Below are 8,619 nucleotides of genomic sequence, written 5' to 3' on the forward strand. Positions count from 1 at the left end.
TTTTTAATTGAATGAATGGCAAGACACACCCTGTTTGCAAATGGGAAAAAATCATTTTATACTTTTTCTCTCTGAGTTTATCTAAAAGCTTAATGCAATCTCAATGGAAATATCTACTTTTAAATTAGACAAGCTGAATCTAAAGTTCACAAGAAAAGTAAAATATGCACGTATAGCCAAGAAAATTCTACAAAAGAAAGTTAGCCGGGGAAATTATCCCTTCCAAATAATAAAAGGCCTTATAAAACTATACTTAATAAAGAAGCTTGAGGGGCACCTGGGTGGCTCAGTTGGTTAGGTGTCAGCCTTTGGCTCAGGTCTTGATCCCAGGGTCCTGGGATCGAGCCCCACATCGGGCTCTCTGCTCAGTGGGGAGTCTGTTCTCCGTCTCCCTCTGCCCCTACTCCCTGCTTGTGCTCTCTCTCTTGCTCTCTTCCAAATGAATAAATAAGATCTAAAAAAAAAAAAAAAAGAAGCTAGAAAGAGCATATGAATGTACAGAGAGATCAATGGAACAAATTAGAGAACTCCAAAATAGACCCAAATACATATGGAAAGGTGGCATTTCAAAGCAGTGGAAAAAAGATGGATTATTCAATAAAGGGCTTCGGGACAGCTGAGTGCCAGCTGGAGCCATACCTTACTCCTTACACCAAAGTCAATTCCAGATGGATTAAAGTACTTTTAAAAACATAAAAGTACCAGAAGAAAAGTCGAGGGTTGTTTTTGGTCATATCCAAATAGGGAAGATCTTCCTAAGACAGACATAAACTACAGAAGCCATAAATGAAAAGACTGCTACACTTATGTACATATAAAGTCTATTTAGGGAAAAATACTTATTTAAAACGTTTTTGAAAATGAAAAACTTGGGGGAAAAAAGCATTTTTCTCATATGACCAAAATCCAGTTGCTTTTATATATAAAGAACTGTTACTTAAAAACAAGAAGAGTTGGTAAATATCAATAATCCAGCCACCTGATAAAAAAATGAGCAAAGGACAAGAACATGCAGCTTATAAATGAAAAGGCTCTCAACTGGGGCGCCTGGGTGGCTCAGCTGGTTAAGTGTCTGCCTTTGGCTGAGGTCATGATCTCAGGGTCCTCTGATCGAGTCCTACCTTGGGCTCCCTGCTCAGTGGGGAGTCTCCTTCTCCCTCTCCCTCTTCCTCTGCCCCTCCCCCCAGCTTGTGCTCTATTTTTCTCTTTCTCTCTCTCAAATAAAATATTTTTAAAAAAAAAGAAAGAAAAAAGAAAAGGTACTCAACCTAACTTACAATGAAAGGAATGAAAATTCCTACAATGGGACAGCACAATTTAGAGAGATCAGTAATTCACATTGGAAGCAAGTGGGAAAGAGGCACAGATGATAGGTAAATGGCTCTGATTTCTCTCCAGGGCCATTTTGCATTACCGTGAAAAATAAAAATGCATCTACCCCTTGATCCGGCAGTTCTTTCTTGGCTAGTGGTTTACCCACAGATACACCTGAGGGCAAAACCGGCTGAATGAAAATGTTACAGAAACACTGTTTATAATAGCATTGGATTGGAAACAGTTCAAATGGCCTTTCAACAGTCTTCTGGTCAACCGTAGAATTTTAGAATGAGGACTGACAAACTTTATCTTAAAGGGCCAGATGGTATTTTATTTGTGGGCCAAAAGGCAGAATAGAGGTTATGCAGTTGCTATTTTAAAACTATTCTCAGCTCAGGTATGAAAACAGACGGGGTTTGGTTTCTGGCCTAGAATATCCACACAACGAAAAGCTATAATGAGATATGTCTAAATATTGGTAGTGTGGAAAAGTCCCAAGGCATACATTTTAAAAAGCAAGGGAAGGGGGAAGTGACTGGCTGTTTCCGTTGTTCGCTTCACCCTGCAGGAGCTGTATTTTGAAGACAATGTCTGGAAACTTCTACCTTGTAATTGTTGGCCACCATGATAACCCCGTTTTTGAAATGGACTTTTTGCCAACTGGAAAAGCAGAATCCAAAGACGATCATCGTCATCTGAACCGGTTCGTAGCTCATGCTGCTCTCAACCTCGTAGATCAGAGTGCGTGGCTGTCCAACAACATGGCCTTGAAACCTGTGGACAAGTTCAGCGAGTGGTCTGTTTTGCGTTTGATACTGCGGGCCGTGTGAGATTTATTATGCTTCCTGACATAAGGCAAGAGGACGGAACAAAGAACTTCTTCACTGATGTCTATGATTTATATATAAAGTTTGCGGTGAATCCATTTGATGAACCCAGTTCTTCTAACCAGTCAAGCGCATTTGACAGAAAAATTCAGTTTCTTGGGAAGAAACACCTTTTAACTTGAATGCTGAAAAATTTGGAAATAAACAATGTCACTACAATGGGGTCTTCTCAGGAATGTGTACATTGTGACTAACTTGATTAAAGAGCCTGGTAAAGTTTTACTTGTATATTTTTCGAAACCTAATGAAATCCCTTGTGTATTTCAAAACAGTACATTCAGTTTCTCAGAATTGTCGACAGATCAAGATTTGCTTGTGAACAGTGTTATTTATAAACTCTTTATAACCTCGAGAATATCTTTATTCTGAAAATTACGAATGAGCTTTCAATTTTACTCATTCAGGTAGCCTGATCTTAATGTCACATTCTAGAACCAAACGTCATTGTGAAGATGTGGGTAGACAGATTTAAAACTAAAAGTTTCTGCAGTAGGGAATGAAGTTGATGGCACATACAGGGGCTTCTATACAGCTAGAGATGTTCTAAAACCATATAGGCAGTATGCATAGCTCTCCCCAGGAAGCTGAAGCAAACAGCTTTTGCAGTCCCAAATGCCACATGCCGGCCTCGGTCAAAGACTGGGAATAGCAATGCTGCTATAAACCTAGAATCCTGGATCTATGTTTGTAAAATGGGAGGCTGGGACCAAAGTGACAGGTTATGTTCTTATATTGCCTGTCCCTCGGAGAGTAAACTAAAGATTAAGTGGACCTGTTGATAGTTATACTAGTACTAAGTATTTGTACAATTCTGGGATTGTAAACAAAAGCTTATATTACCTTAAACATTTGCATTCTTAGCTTTTCAGGCTGTATACCAAGGGGGTGGGGCTGGTCTCCTGTAACAGGTGGGATCTTACTGTAAACTAGTAAATGTCCATTTAAAAACAAGTACTATAATCAGATATTTTCTGTGCTAATTGTGAGCACTTAATTTTGTTCCATCCTGAATAACTTGAGCAAGTAGTTCTGAGTTTGGTCTCATACGGAACTTGTGTGAAGTTGCTACCATAATATTTTACCCCCTCTATTTATTGATCTCTTAAATAAAGATGTTTTTCAAAAATAAAAATAGGGGCGCCTGGGTAGCGCAGTCGTTAAGCAACTGCCTTCGGCTCAGGGCGTGATCCTGGCATTATGGGATCGAGCCCCACATCAGGCTCCTCCGCTATAAGCCTGCTTCTTCCTCTCCCACTCCCCCTGCTTGTGTTCCCTCTCTCGCTGGCTGTCTCTGTCAAATAAATAAATAAAATCTTTTTTAAAAATAAAAATAAAAAAATAAATAGCAAGGGATAGAGCAGGATACCAAATCAACATGAAAATATCAGTTGCATTTTTGTGCATGAACAATGAACAATCTGAAAAGGAAATGAAGAGAATAATTCCATTTACAGTAGCATCAAAAAACTTAAATACTTAGGAATTAACTTAACCAAGGAGGTGAAAGATGTCCACAGTGAAAGCACAAAATATTTTTAAAAGAAATTAAAGAAGACATAGATAAATAGGAAGACATTCTGTTTTCATAGATTGTAAGACTTAATTATTGTTAAGATGTTAATATTACCCAAAGTGATAGAGTCAGTGTAATCTCTATCAAAATCCCAATGACATTTTTTGCGGAAGTAGAACAATCCAACCTTAAATCTCAAAGGACCCCAAATAGCTCAAATAAACTGGAAAAAAACCACACCAGAGTCGGAGGGCTCACTCTTCATGATTTCAAAACTCACTACAAAGTTATGCTAATCCAAACTGTGGTATAGCATAAAGACGGACACACAGACCAATGGAATAAAATACAAAGCTCAGGGGGCACCTGGGTGGCACAGCTGTTAAGCGTCTGCCTTCGGCTCAGGGCGTGATCCCAGTTATGGGATCAAGCCCCACATTAGGCTCCTCCGCTATGAGCCTGCTTCATCCTCTCCCACTCCCCCTGCTTGTGTTCCCTCTCTCGGTGGCTGTCTCTATCTCTGTTGAATGAAAAAATAAAAATCTTAAAAAAAAAATACAAAGCTCAGAAATAAACCCTTACGTATAGAGTCAAATGATGTTTGACCAAGGTGCCAAGACCATTTAATAGGGAAAGGACAGTTCTTTTTTTTTTTTTTAAAGATTTTAGTTACTTACCTATTTAGAGAAAGAAAGTGAGCATGTGGGGGGGGAGGGGCAGAGGGAGAGGGAAAGAATCTCCAGCAGACTCCACATTAAGCCCCAAGCCCAGAGCCCAACATGGGGCTTGATCCAATGACCCCAAGGTCATGACCTGAACCAAAATCAAGAGATAGATACTCAACTGACTGAGCCACCCAGGTGCCCCGGGAAAGGACAGTCTTTTCAACAAATCATGCAAGGAAAGCATTCCTCTGAAGAAGATAAATAAATAGCCAACGAGCGCATGAAACAACGCTCAGCATCACTGATTATTATGGAAATGCAAATCAAAACTACGATGAGATACCACCTCACAACTATAAAGATGGTTAGTATTAAAAAACTTGAGAAAATCACAAGTGTTGGCAAGGATGTGAAGAAATTGCACACTTGCGCACCATTGGGAATCTTAAATGGTGCAGCTGCTGTGGAAAGCACTATGGTCATTCCTCAAAAGCTTATAAATAAAATTACCGTATGATCCAGCAACTCCATTTCTGGGTACACACCCAAAGAATTGGCAGCAGGGTCTTGAGCAGATACTTGTACACCCATGTTCACGGCAGCATAGTTTCTAACAGCCAGCAATGTTGACGCAAGCCAAGTGTTCACTGACAGATGCACGGTGCACAGGGTGTAGTATAGGCATACAGTGGAATATTATTCAGCCTGACAACAACTGATATTCTGATACACACTACAACATAGAAGAACCTTGAGGACATTATGCTGAGTGGAGTAAGACAGACATAAAAGGACAAACAGTTCACAATTTCACTTCTACAAGGTACCTGGGATAGTCAAATTCATAGAGACAGAAAGTAGCATGGTGGTTGCCAGGGATTGGGAGGAGTGGAGTGTGGGGAGTTATTGTTTAATGGGGACAGAGTTTCAGTTTGTGATGGTGAAAGAGTTGTAAACATAGATAGTGGTGGTTGTGGTTTTACAACAATATGAATGTGTTTAATGCCATTGAACTGTATACTTAACAACAGTTAAAATGGTAGATTTTAGTTCTGGTTCCAAGATGGCGGAGGAGCAGGAGACCTAAAGTTCGTTTGGTCCCAGGAATTCAGCAAGAGAGCTACCAAACCATTCTGAATACCCATGAACGCAACTAGAGAACGAAGAAAAGAGTAGCAGAAACTCTATGAACAGAAAATTGACCACTTTCTGCAAGGAGGAGAAAAGGTGGCAGAGGAGTAGGAGACACTTTCTCAGCTGGTCCCGATTCGAGCTGGATATCTACCGGACCATCCTGAACACCCACGGGATCAGCCTGAGATGCAGGAAGATACATCTGGATCTCTACAAATGAACATCTCCAGCGACGAGTATTGAGGTATGAAATGGGGAGCCGTGAATCCGTGCACAGATATTGGAAGATAAACGGAAAGGGGAGGGAGCCGCCGTGCTTGAGCACGGGGAAGCGGTAGCCACCTGCACGGAGGAGCCGGCCGGACTCATAGACCGATACCGCGAGAAAACAGACTGAGACCGTGAGCCTGGGAACGCACTCGACCAGCCTGAAAAACAGAGCTCCGGAGTGCTCACTGGAACCGTACTGATACCGGGAGCTCAGGAGCAGGCATGCGACCCCACTGAAAACCGATGCTCCGAGCGCCTGGGAAACACACTGAAACAGAGAGCTCGGGAGCGTGCGCGGGAACTGGGGCAGCTGGCAGTGTTAGAAGCACAAAGGACAGAGACGTGCCGGCCCTGGAAGTGAGGGCTGGGATACCGGCTGTGGGGCGCACATCCCCGGACGCTGCAGGGTTTTTGGCAGCACCGACGGAAACAGAGTTAAAGAGGCCAAGAGAGCTCAGTGGACAGCGGACTGCGATCTCTCTGTTCTGAGACAGAGGCTAGGATACGGCCACTGCTGCTCTCTCAGAAGAGTCACAGAAAACCACCAGAGAAAGCCGCCAGAGAACAAAAGCCTGGAAATACTAGCTCACATTGTGCCCATCCCCATCGCCCCTCGCAGGGGACAGGGAGACTCTACCCAAACAGGGTTGCCTGAGTATCAGCATGGCAGACCCCTCCCCCAGAAGGCAGACTGAAAAATAAAGAAGCCCACATCCCAAAGGTCCCTATAAAGCAAGTGCACATTGCCTGGGTCCTGGTCAATAATTTGGGCTCTGGGCATCCCCTCAACATCTCATCAGAATGACGAGGAGGAGAAATCCACCCCAGCAAAGAAAAGATAATGAGTCTGTGGCCTCTGCCACAGAACTGATGGATATGGATATAACCAAATTGTCAGAAATGGAGTTCAGAGTAACAATGGTCAAGATGATGTGTAGGCTTGAAAAAAATATTAACAAAAATATTAACGAGAATACAGAATCTCTAAGGGTGGAAATGGGAGCAAATCTGGCAGAAATTAAAAATGCTATGAATCAAATGCAGTCTAAACTAGACACTCTGATGGCCAGGGTAAATGAGGCAGAATGAATTAGTGAATTAGAGGATGGGATGGTAGAAGAGAAAGTTAAAACGGAAATTTGGCTCAAAAAAATCCAATCTCAAGAATGTAGATTATAGATTACTGACTCAGTGAAACGTTCCAATGTTAGAATATCGGCATCCCCGTAGGGGTGGAGAAAGAGAGAGGTCTAGAAGAGATATTTGAACAAATTGTAGCTGAGAACTTCCCTAATCTGGCAAAGGAAACAAGCATTCATGTCCAGGAAGCAGAGAGGACCCCTCCCAAGGTCAATGAGAACAGACCTACATCACATCACATCATAGTGCAATTCGCAAATATTAGATCCAAGGATACAGCATTGAAAGTGGCCAGGAGGAAGAAAATCCTTACGTACGGAGGGGAAAATATCAGAACAACGTCAGACCTGTCTACAGAGACCTGGCAGGCTAGGAAGGGTTGGCAGGGTATTTTCAAAGCTCTATCTGAGAAGAAAATGCAGCCAAGGATCCTTTATCCAGCAAGGCTTTTATTCAGAATTGATGGAGAGATAAGGACATTCCAGGATCGGCAGAAACTGAAGGAATTCGTAACCACCAAACCAGCCCTACAGGCAATATTAAGGGGGGTTCTATAAAAGTAAAAAGGCCCCAAGAGTGGTACAGAACAGAAATTTACAATCTATAGAAACAAACACTTCACAGGCAACATGACATCATTAAAATCATATCTCTCAATAATCACTCTCAATGTGAATAGCCTAAATGCTCCCATAGATGCCACAGGGTTGCAGATTGGATAAAAAGACATGACCCATCCATTTGCTGTCTACAAGAGATTCATTTTGAACCTAAATATACATCCAGACTGAAAGTGAAGGGATGGAAAACCATTTTTCATGCCAATGGACCTCAAAAGAAAGCTGGGGTAGCAATTCTCATATCAGACAGATTAGATTTTAAACTAAAGACTGTTGTTAGAGATACAGAAGGACACTATATTATTCTTAAAGGTTGTATCCAACAAGTGGATATGACAATTATAACTAACTATGCCCCCAACAGGTGAGTAGCTAGATACACAAGCCAGTCTCTTCAATAAATGGTGAAACTTGACCACTCTCTCACACCATCCTTTCCTGATTAAAACCCAGAAATGGACCCTCGGCTCTTTGGACAACTAATCTTTGACAAGGCAGGAAAAAACATCCAGTGGAAAAAAGACAGTCTCTTCAATAAATGGTGCTGGGAAAATTGGACAGCTATATGCAAAAGAATGAAACTTGACCACTCTCTCACACCATACACATATGATTCTCTCAATTGATGCAGAGAAAGCATTTGACAAAATACAGCATCCTTTCCTGATTAAAACCCTTCAGAGTGTAGGGATAGAGGGTACATTCCTCAATCTCATAAAAACCATCTATGAAAAGCCTACAGCAAATATCATTCTCAATGGGGAAAAGCTGGAAGCCTTTCCCTTAAGATCAGGAACACGACAAGGATGCCCACTCTCCCCACTATTATTCAACATAGTACTAGAGTCCTTGCAACAGCAATCAGACAACGAAAAGGGATAAAAGGTATCCATATCGGCAAAGAAGAAGTCAAAATGTCTCTCTTCGCAGATGACATGATACTCTATATAGAAAACCCAAAAGACTCCACCCCCAAACTACTAGAACTTATAAAGCAATTCAGTAATGTGGCGGGATATAAAATCAATGCTCAGAAATCAGTTGCATTTCTATACATGAACAATGAGACTGAA

General features: G+C 41.7%; 1 pseudogene; it reads left to right on the plus strand.

Annotated features, from left to right (window-relative positions):
• Positions 1-1,904: 1,904 nt before the first annotated feature.
• On the plus strand, positions 1,905-2,385 carry LOC103680523 (annotated as a pseudogene).
• The last annotated feature ends 6,234 nt before the right edge of the window (positions 2,386-8,619 follow it).

The sequence above is a fragment of the Ursus maritimus genome, unplaced genomic scaffold (assembly GCF_017311325.1).
Source record: "Ursus maritimus isolate PB19 unplaced genomic scaffold, ASM1731132v1 scaffold_22, whole genome shotgun sequence".
Taxonomy (NCBI): domain Eukaryota; kingdom Metazoa; phylum Chordata; class Mammalia; order Carnivora; family Ursidae; genus Ursus; species Ursus maritimus.